We start from the raw sequence: 12,117 nt of genomic DNA, 5'->3' as shown, positions 1-12,117 counted from the left end.
ATGTTGGCCTTATAGAATAAATTTGGAAACTTTCCATCCTCTGCTATTTTTTAGAATAGTTTGAGAAGAATAGGTGTTAACTTTTCTTTAAATATTTAGCTGTATTCAATTTTGAAGCCATCTAGCTAGTCCTGGACTTTTGTTTGTTGGGAGTTTTTGATTACTGATTCAATTTCATTGCTGGTAATTGGTCTGTTCTAATTTTCTATTTTTTCCTGGTTCAATTTTGGGAGGTTATATGTTTCTAAGAATTTATCCATTTATTTTAGGTTGTCTAATTTGTTGGCACTTGATTTTTCATGATATTCTCTTATAATCCTTCGTATTTCTGTGGTGTCAGTTGTTATATCTCTTCTCTAATTTCTGATTTTGATTTTTGAGTCCTATCTCTTTCTTTCTTGATGCATCTGGCTAACGGTTTATCAATTTTGTAGATCTTTACAAAGAACCCGCTCCTGGTTCCATTGGTCTGTTCTTTTGTTTGTTTGTTTTTTTAGTTTCTATTTTGTTTATTTCTGCACTAATATTTATTATTTCCTTCCTTCCACTGGTTTTGAATTTTGTTTGTTCTTCTTCTAGCTCTTTAAACATAAGGTTAAGTTGTTTATTTGAGATTTTTGGGTTTCTTCTTGAAGTAGGCCTGTATTGCTGTAAACTTCCCTCTTAGAAACACTTTTGCTGCATCCCAAAGATCTTAGACTATTGTGTTTTCATTTTCATTTGTTTTCATGTATTTTCTATTTCCTTTTTGATTTCTTTGTTGATGCATCCATTGTTTAGTAACATGCTATTTAACCTCCATGCATTTGCATTCTATCCAGATTTTTTCTTGTAGTTGATTACCAGTTTCATAGACTTGTGTTTGGAAAAAGTACATGGTATGACTTCAAATTTTGAATTTGTTGAGACTTGTTTTGTGTCCTAATGTATGGTTTTATTATACTTTTTTTTTTTTTAAGAGCAGTTCTCAGCTCACAACAAATTTGAGAAGAAGATGCAGAGATTTCCCATATATTTCCTGCTCCCACACATGCAGAGCCTCCCCTATTATCAACATCAATTGCCAGAGTGGTACATTTGTTACCAACAATGAATCTACAGGAACACATCATAATCAACAAAAGTCCATAGTTCCTTACGGCTCATTTTTGATGTACATTCTACAGAATTGGAAAAATATATAATGACATACGTCCATCATTATAGTACCATATGGAGTATTTTCCATGCCCTAAAAATTCTCTATGCTCTGTCTATTCATCTCTCCCTCCCTCTTCCAGGTGTCCCTGTGGCTTCTTTTCTTATTCTCTTGATATTGTCTTTCACAAAGCAAAAGTATTTAACTTTAATGAAATCCAGCTTATAAATTATTTCTTTCATGGATCATGTCTTTGGTATCATATGTAAATGGTCTTGTCATACTCAAGGTCATCTAAATTTTCTCTTATGTTATCTTCTAGGAGTTTTATAGTTGTGCATTTCACATTTAGGTCTATGACCATTCATTCATTCATTCATTCATTCATTCTTAATGAACTGACAAAGGTCATTTATTTTACTTCCTTTTTTTCACCTCAAGTCTTAAGTGATGAAGCTCTTTTCACAAGTATCAGTTTTAAGTATAATTTTTAAGCTGCAACTCCTATTCACTTTAATTAAAACTTAATTTTCTATCATAGGTACATTAAAATGTCTCCAAACTGCAAAATAAATATTCCATTTCATTTAGAAAGAAATTCAGTTTTCTTAATTGTCAGAATAAAATAAGGCTTTTTCAGATGGGATATCAAAGAAAGCGAACTTAAAAGCCAAATTATGGTAATGTTTTATAGTATATCTCATTAATTATTCTTAGTAGTTGGATTTTCCTATCTAGAAATTGAAGGGCACTTGATGAATAACGTTTTTATATCTTCAGTGAAAAATGTATGTTCTTTTTTGGAGAAGTTACAACTTAACTTCATCAATTGTTATGTGGTACAAATTTTGTTATATTTCCATCACTGCCATAGAAATGTATGTTTCATTTTGATGACCTTGTTGAGGCATAATTAGTAAACAGTAGAATGTACATTTGTATTTATACAATATGTCCATTTTTATCAAATGTACATAACTGTGAAAGCATCAAAACAATTAAGATACTAAATACATGTATCATCCCCCCAAATTTGTCCAGTACCACTCTGTAATCTCTTTCTCCTGCTCCATCCCAGTTTCCCCACACCCAAAAAACCCACTGATATTTAATTCACTATGGATTAGGTTATTTCCTAAAATTTGTTTTGTTTTGTTTCTGTTTTTTTAATAAATGGAATCACAAAACCTGTTCTCTTGTTTCTGGATTTTTTCACTCAAGAAATAATTTTGAGACTCACGTACATTTTTTGTTGCAATAATTCACTTCTTTTTTTAAATTCAGATAAAATAGGCATATAACATTGTGTAGGTTTGATGTATATGATACCTTAACCAGATAATGTGTTATCTAGTCACTTAACAACTTTGAAGTATATAATACAGTATTGTAGGCTATAACCACAACGTTGTGCATTAGAGCTCCAGAACTTATTCATCTCCTGAATGCAAATTTGTACCCTTTCACCAACATATTTCCAACTTCCTCACTCAGTCCCTAGCCCTTGGTAACCACCATTATACTCTCTGCTTCCACAAGATCAGCTTTTTGAGATTCTACATATAATTAATATACGATATTTGTCTTTCTCTACCTTTCTCACTTAACATAGTGCCCTTAAGGTCCATGATGTTGTCACAAATAACAGAATGTTCTTTCTTATGGTATTCTATGCCTGTGCTATAATATTCTATTGTGTGTAGATACTTTATATATATACTATATATCACATCTTCTTTGTCCATTTATCCATTGATGGGTATTTAAGTTGTTTCCATATTTTGGATCGTACAACTCAATAGAAAGCAAGCAATCTGATTAAAAAATGGGTAGAGGAACTGAATAACATTTCTCAAAAAAAGACACACAAATGGTCAATAGGTACATGAAAAGATGCTCAACATCACTAATCATCAGGGAAATGCAGATCAAAACTACAAGGAGGTATCACCTCACACCTGTTAGAATGACTATCATCAAGAAGACAAGAGATAACAAGTGTTGACAAGCATGTAGAGAAAAGGGAAACCTTGTGCACAGTTGGTGAGAATGTAAACTGATACAGCCACTATGTAAACAGGAAGAAGGTTTCTCAAGAAATGAAAATTTGAAGTACTATATGATCCAACAATGCCACTTTTGGGTATATATTCCAAAGAAATGAAAACATGGTATCAAAAAGATACCAGGACTACCACATTTATTGCAGTATTATTCATGATAGTTCACTCCTTTTATTGGTAGCTAGTATTGTGTCTGTCTTAATATCAAAGCAGATTTCAGAGCAAAGATCTTTTCACAATGATAAAGGAGCCAAGTCATCAGGAAGACATAACAATTCTAAATATTTCTATATCTAATAATGAGCTTCAAAACAAAAGCAGTGAGAACTGATAGAACTGCAAGGATAAATAGACAAATTCACAACTATAGTTGCAGATTTTAACACCATTCTGTGAATAATGGATAGAACCAGGAGACAGAAAATCAGTAAGGATGTAGAACCCTTACATAGTGTTATCAACCAAATTGACATAATTGATATTCATAGAACACTCCACAAAAATGCAGCAGCATACACATTCTTTTCAAGTTTAGATGGAATATTTGCCAAGATAGATGATATTCTGTGTCATAAAATGAGTCTCAATAAATTTGAAAGTAGTCAAGCCATAATAAAGTGTGTTCTCTGAACATTATTTGATTTTTCATTCACCTATTACATAAAATTGAAAATCACAATTATTACTCAATTTGTAAAGTAGAGGATACTTTAAAATCTGGATAAATGATAAAATAACTAATTTGAAATCTCCAAGAAACATGGATTGTTATAAATATGTGTTTTTAAATCCATGACCTATGAATAATTCTTGTCGACAGGAGGAGATAGAACAGACTGCAAAAAAAAAAAAAAAAAAAAAAAAAAAAAAAAAGTAGCCAGTTCTCTCCTTTAAAATATTACTGATTTTTAAATATTTCTGGTTTTTTATTATGATATGTTAGTCACTATACAGCACATCATTAGTTTTTGATGTAGTGTTCCATGATTCATTCTTTGCATATAACACCCAGTGCTCCATGGTAGTACGTGCCCTCCTTAATACCCTTCACTGGGCTAGCCCATCCCCGCACCCTCTCCCCTCTAAAACCCTCAGTTTGTTACTGATTATTTTAAGTAATTAGTTTTTCAAACATTCCTAGACTGCAGAATTGGATTTTGAACATTCAGTAACACTCTGGAGTAAAAACAAGGTAGGTGATTATTCAAATTAATTTAATTTTTCCTCTGAATTTTATTTTATTTTTTTTTATTTTTATTTTTTTTAAAGATTTTATTTATTTATGTGACAGAGAGACAGCCAGCGAGAGAGGGAACACAGCAGGGGGAGTGGGAGAGGAAGAAGCAGGCTCATAGCGGAGGAGCCCGATGTGGGACTTGATCCCAGTAGGCCGGGATCACGCCCTGAGCCGAAGGCAGATGCTTTAACGACTGCGCTACCCAGGCGCCCCTTCCTCTGAATTTTAAATAACCAGGCTTTGACACATGTTCTATAATGTTGTTCCTTATATTTTTTAGAATGTACATATTTTATTTCTTACACTTAAATATATCATCAGCAAGTATATTTTAAAGTTATGTAGCCGATTTTATTAATATTGCTTTATTGCCAAATCTGAGGTATATTCAGAGAGCATAACTAAAATTCTTGAGTTTAAACTAGTTATATTCAGAGATAAATTTTAAATTCATCATTAATATATGTTGTCTCTTGATATGTGATGCTTAATGGAAAAAATCACATTAAAATTTGCTTGACTTGAATTTGAATCTTGTTTCTGCCACTTCCCAGGTACATAAAACCAAGAAAAACCATTTCATCTTTCTGCTGATCAGAATTTTAGTTATGAAAACAATGGGAATTAACAATGAGGTGTCTAGTACCTATAGAAACTCTATTATTTATTTCATTTTACTCTGTGATTTTCTTTCTGAGTGTAAAACCTCTTTCTACCTATTGCAACTTTAGTGTTTTGAGCCATTTCACTGCTTGGTAGGATATATTTTATTTGTTGCTGCTAATCCATCATGCCTCTTGATGAAATCCTCTCTCACAGTGACTGGGGGGGCCACAAAATTTGGAAGTTGTTGTCATATTAACAAGAGTAATGCAAACAGAAGCTTGATAAATAATTGCACACTGGAATTTGTGCTCCTGAAAAACTCTCTTTTGAAAGCCATTCACCATACTCTAAAGATCTTTGTATTGGATGACAGAATGATTTGAAGCCCTGTGGAGAAAGACCTAGAGAATGGGAGAACATTTTCCACACTCTAGTTTCCCCTGAGGGTCTAGCTGAATGCGTCTGTGTAACTGACTTCAGCACATCTCTAGGGCAAAAAAACATCAAATCGAGCAAAGTCAACACATGAAAATCATAATATAATAAAGTGTGGCTGCTTTGCCATTTTATGTGGGAATGGTTTATAATGTTGATTGATGGGCAGAGCAAAAACCCCTAAAGGATATCCGGGTGCTAATCCCTAAAACCTGCAAATATATTGCCTTACATGGGAGAGAGAGAGGAAAAAAAAAAAAAAGGCTTTGCAGATTTAAGTTAGGAGCTATGAGAAGGGGGGATAGCGTTGGATTATCCAGGTGGACTTAATAGGATCACAAGACTTTTAACAAGAAATAGGGAGGAAGGGAGTATGAGTCAGGGAAGGCATCTTAATAAAAACAGAGGTCTGAGTGATACCGTTGCTGGCTTTGCAGATGGAAGGGTACTGTGAGTTAAGGAATATGGGCAGTCTTCATGTTATTAACTGAATATTTATATCCCCCTCAAATTTTTATGTTGAAACTATAATCTCCAATGTGGTGGTATTTAGAGGTGAAGCTTGTGGGAGGTTATTAGGGTTAGATTAGGTCATGAGAGTCAGGCCTTCTTGATGAGGTTAATGCCCTCATAAAAAGAGAATTATAAATGAGATCTCCCCTTGCCCTTTCTCTCTCTCCTTCTCCCTCTCTCCCTCCCTCCACCCCCTCTTCTTTTACTGTCTGAATGCACACACCAAGGAAAGGCCATATGAGGACATTACCAGAAAGATGGCCTTCACCAAGAACCCACCCATGCTAGCACCCTAATTTCAGACTTCCAGCCTCCAGAACTGTAAGAAATAAGTGTTTGTTGTTTAAGCCGTGGATACTTTGGTAAACTTGTTATAGCAGCTTCAACTGACTAAGATATTCTAGAAACCTTCAGACTAACAGAATCCTGCTGGCACCTTGATTTTAGCCCAGTGAAGCCCATATCAGAGTCTCACTTTTACAACTATGGAATAATAAATTTGTGCGTTTTTTTTTTAAGATTTACTTACTTATTTGAGAGAGAGAGAGAGAGAGCATGAGCAGGGCAGGGGTGGAGAGAATCTTAAGCAGATTCTCCGCTGAGCACGGAACTGAATTGGGGGGAGCCTGATGCGGGGCTCAATCCCAGGACCCTGAAATCATGACCTGATCCAAAACCAAGAATCAGACACTTAAATGACTGTACCATCCAGACACCCTGGGTTTCTTTTTTAAAGTTACCAACTTCCTTGTACTTTCTCATAGCAGCAGTAGGAAGGGCACACAACTCAGGTAAGTGAAAGACAGTCTGTGACTGCAAGTGGGTTACTCCCGTAACAAAATCTGACATTTCTGTACTTGGTTTTGTGACTGGCTAGGAGCGAGAGGACTGAATGTGGGTAAGTTGCTAGAACAGTTACTATCAGACACTGGAGACAAAGAAAACCACATTTTATACTGATAGAACAATTAGGGAAACTGTTGCCTGTGGTAAATTGGAAAACAGAAAATATAACTAATGAGTCTGTGAATCTGACTAAGGAGATTTCCAGGCAGCATACTGAAAGTGGTTTCTAGCTTTTTTTTTCCCTCTCAGGTATGAGGAGATCTTTCAAGAGAAAGATGTGCTAGTAAGATAGATGCTCAAATTTTCAGCAGAATTTAGAGGAATTATTTTTTACCCAAGACTTGTTCTCTCATTCCCTCACTTAGCGCCGTCACAAGTTGCTCAAAACAATAAATGGCATAAGGATAAATATCAAATTAAGCTATTGTCAGTAAATCATAATCTTGAGGTAAAAAATCACAAGGGTGTCCTTTGTTTTGGTCGCATAGAAATTTAAGGAAGCGCCTTGTACACTTTCTTAATTAGACAAGTGAGCTTTTAAGAATCAAAGAGCATTATTCAATAGCACCCCATTTTGCAGCCCAACACAGAGAGGACACTGTCTTAAAAAGATTTGAGGGTGTAGATTTTTGTCTAATGTAGTGGTTATAATTTGATACGTTAAATAAAAACCTCACAGTTTTTAAAGGAGTTGTATCAGCTTGAACTTAATGGGACTTGGTTTAAACGAAAATAGATCTCTAAGTACTAGATATATCTGGCCAGGTAGCAAGATAAGAAATTTGCTCAGCTACAACCACACACCATTACCTACAGAAAAGGCAGACTACCTAGAGTTATCCTAAGAGCCACGGAGAGCAGTGGATTTAGTAACTACTCCCAGGGAGAGTAGAACTGGATCCAAACCAAGGAACATGTCCTATGCTGGAGACAAGGGGAACTGGTAACGTTTGATTGGCTGGATTTCAAAATTTCTATAGACACATTAATTGTTGAATTCCTCCATTTCCTCCTTCTTTATTTTAAATGGCAATGTTTATGTTATTTTCTGCTCATGTCTCACAATTGTCTGTAAGGTTTTCCAGGGGCAGTTAAATGGTCTTTTTAGTGCCTCTGTACTGAAAAAGTGCACCCAAGACACAATACCTGAGGAGTCTTATTAACACCTCAAATTTATTTAGTTGAATAAAGTCTGAAATTTAAGCTCGATTCTCTTAAGCTAATGAAATAAGACTGAAAATCTTGGGAAGGGGAGAAGTAAATTTTGCATGTGGAAAAAATGTGAAACATTAGGGAACAGAAGGAGGATGTTTCCATACTTATAATATGAGTGTTGCTCAAATATGTCATGGTCTTGTTACACCCGATTATGCTCACACATTGATTATGTGTTTATTCACCAGTTGAATATTGGAATTGCGATACAAACAGAGTCTTGGTAAGTATATACACATCGAGGCTTCCATTTGTAGGGTTTCCTCTTGGAAACCAGTAGTCACATTAGTGAACTCAGCTACACCATATGGAGAAAAATAATTGCCAGGCTGAGTCAAGTTAACAGATATGATCATGAAAAATAATATATTATTGATGTTTTAAGCCATTACATTTTGGCTTGATTTATTATTCAGCAAAAGATCATTGAAACAGAAGTAGAAGAAATAATGAAATGGAAAGCCATGCTTTCAACTTCTCCAATGACTCAAATTTAACCTACTAGTAAATAATTTAATGGATTGTTAAACAATTGATTGATTTATGGTTAGTCTCTAATGAATGTGAAGTAGCTGTCTAACACAACTTACTAGGATCAGTGTTAAAATATGGCAGATATAGAAATAATCATGGCTACCATTTACTGATATTTTCTGTGGTAGACACTGCATAAAGAGTTTTATTAACATTATCTCCATAAATCCTTACATCAACTCTTGGAGATGAATATTATCCACTTTAGAACTAACCACATTTTATAGATGATGAAATCAAGGTTTAAGTTTTTACTTAAATTGCTAAAGTTCAGTGCTAGCAGTAGGTTTAGAATTGGAATGTGAGCCAAGGTATATTCTAATTCTGGGTTCTTATCTGTTTCCTAATATTACTTTAGCGATCTCGGTTCTATCCCTACTGCAAGTTCGTGAGACATTCTTCCCTCGTCTTTTCTTCTGGTGAGTAAAGATATGGGTCTCTTGGTTTTTGAGTTATTGAAAATTTTGTTTATGCTTTTCAGGTGGTGTTTCTATTAGAATTGTCAGGGGAACTTCACATGGTCAGACTGGGTGACAAAGCTTCCCCAACCCCCACTGAGTGATCTCTAGTATATGTTCCTTTATAAGAGGGAACATTACAACTTCTTTCTACAGCCCTCCACTTTAAAATACCATTCTTCCAAGAAAGTTTGTAATTGCTTGATTTCTCGATGTGATTGGAGTAATTCTGGCAATCCTTCTTTCTTCTATATATCTCAATCTTGCCAGGTCAGTTTTAGACATTGACCATGCTCGTGCAATGGCAGATAAAGAACATAAAAGGATCTGCAGGGGAATATGGAAATTCAAAGTAAAAGAAGAGATGTTGATGTGAACTGAATCATCAAGTTAATCTTTTATTTTCCCCCAAATACTATGATATCTTAATACTAGAAACCTCTGTCTTTCTAGTGGACTAGTAAAATGGATTAGTAAAATGACAGAATAAATTAAATTTTGATTAAATTTAACATTATTCTGGTACAATAGTTCAGTTGCCTTCACCCTGCATCCCCTCCCCCCCCCAAATATTCTGTCTGTGGAAGATGAGTTAAGTTATCCAGGAAAATGAAAATATCCAAATGTATGCATTTTATTTTGGAAAACAAAGTTATGCCAAGGATAAGAACATATATAAGACACTTCACAATAAACAGAAAACATTATTTATGATTTGAGAACATTCTAACTTGGGTGTTTAAAATTCGTTCAGAAAAATTAATTACATTTAAAAGAAATTTAAAGGGCTGACCCATGTATGACATGAATCTTAGGAGACAAACATTCATTACCTATATTACAAATAAAGAGAATTATAGTAGGTGATGGCTTAGGTTAGAAAGAAATGGAAGAAATTCTCTAAAATATTAACAGAGTTACCTGATCCATTTTTATCATATATCAGAGACTTTGTTTTAGCCTCTTTCTCGTGGCATTTTTTGTATTTTATTATAACTGCTCTTTTAATTAGATACAGGATACTGACAAAGCAAGCACAATATATAAATGCCTTTTTTTCATTCTTCACCACCTATTTAATGTTATTTTTATTCTACATATATACGCACTTTGTGGTATTTGTAAGGCTTATGTTGAAAATTGTTCCCTTGTGAAAATTTGGAATTTCCTTTTTTTTTTTTTTCATTTTAAGAATAAGTTAAAGTTTACACTGGTTAAAAAGTGAAAACACCCTATAAAAGCATGTGAGGAATGGTTAGCTTCTCTTATTTTATAACTCATGAAGTCCTGCAAGAAGATAATCTATATAATAATGAGAAATAAATTTTCAACACGAACTAGAAGTTTTAAACTTCTAGAATGTCACCCAAAATGTGTCCACTGGATCTCAAATTTCTGTGTGTATTAGGATTACTAGAAAGGCTTGTTAAAAAACAAACTCCTTTATATCCCCTTCAAGATTCTTCTGATTTAGGAGGTCTGTGGTGAGGTCCTTACATTTATAAACTTACATTTATTTCTAACAAATTCCCAGGTGCTAATGCTGCTGGTTTGGGGACCACATTTTGAGAACGACTGCTCTTACGTACAGTTTATTATCAAAAGATTATGACTCAGGGTAAGGCAAAATGGCAGAAAGCATTCTTTTTTTTTTTTAATATGTAGAAATCAGTTTGGAAATTCTTTAAAAATGAAAATATCTGAAAAAATGAAAATATATGTGAAGTCATAAGCTCATTCACTGCAGAGATGTTATTCAAAATAAACATAAATGCAACACTTTATTAAAGTAAAAGTATCTTTACTATTAATATACAAATGGTGAAGAGTGACAATTTTGATATACTGTAAGCCATACTTTCAATGTCTCTCATAAATACAAAACTTCAACATTTGCAGTATAATTTTTACAGTTTAGACATATATATATACAGCATTTCATAGGGACATACCATATTGAAACAATAAGAAAACTTTGTGGTAGCTAACTTAAGAATATAGAATTTGAATGGATATATATGTTAAAGAAAATAAAAGCATGTTTTAATGCTTACTGAACACAGCATAGAATTCATACACCAAAAGAAAAACAAAAGTTTTTTTTTAACTTTATTTGTAAGAAGTTCATATATTCCTAACAGAGTTTAGAGGCAAAAATGCTAAACCATGAACATTCCTTTAAGAATTGGAACAAATATATTTGCTCTTAACAGTACCATTTATGGTATATAATGCATATTGTTCTTGAAAAAAATCCTATCTGCAAATTTGGATATTAGGTCCTATGTTAATTTTCTCCTCTGTATTTCACTCAATTTTCTCTTTCCATCAATATAATTGTCCTTGATTTTTTATCTAAGCAGTGTTCCTAGTCCTTGGTCCAGCACTTTTCAGACTAACATCCTTCCTATCTATCCCAAATTTTGGAGTTCAATTTGCCTTTCTTGATTCTTTCAGTACATTGTTCCTCTATTCTACTATGTCTAGCTGTGATTTGAAATGCTCCAACCATTGTGTTACTTATTTTTTTCCCAAAGAAGCCTAAAACCAGATGCAACTTTCAGTGTTTTTATTTATGTGTTTTTATTTTAGAAAAAAAGGTGGCAATGTGAAATTTATATTACCAATTTATATTACCAATTTTTATATTAATAATTATGAACATGCTATGGCCAAAATGTTAAAAATTATATAAAAAATTAAAGTGGTGGAACCAGCTAAGGTATTTAAGGTATTGATAAAATTCTATAGTGAATAATAAGCTATTTTTAAGAATGTTAAATGTGTTATCAAATAAATATTAAGCATTATATATAATATAAAAGTTTATGGGGGAGATAATCTATTAGCATTCTCGTATAATGTTATTAAACAGATGCATCTACATGGGTAAATGCAATTTTTTAAAAAGGAGAGGAAGGACCTGGAAGGAAATTGCATTTGTTCAGCAAGTACTACATCTAGGCTCTTTTATAAGTTTCCCATTTATACATATAATTGTTTCATCTCAGAACATGATTAAACCCATGAGTAGAATACTTTCTTGAAAGATTTTCATTTTAGGATTGAAGT

This window comes from Ursus arctos, unplaced genomic scaffold (genome assembly GCF_023065955.2).
Source record: "Ursus arctos isolate Adak ecotype North America unplaced genomic scaffold, UrsArc2.0 scaffold_4, whole genome shotgun sequence".
Taxonomy (NCBI): domain Eukaryota; kingdom Metazoa; phylum Chordata; class Mammalia; order Carnivora; family Ursidae; genus Ursus; species Ursus arctos.
The sequence above is the reverse complement of the archived record's forward strand: the minus strand, read 5'-3'. Positions refer to the sequence as shown.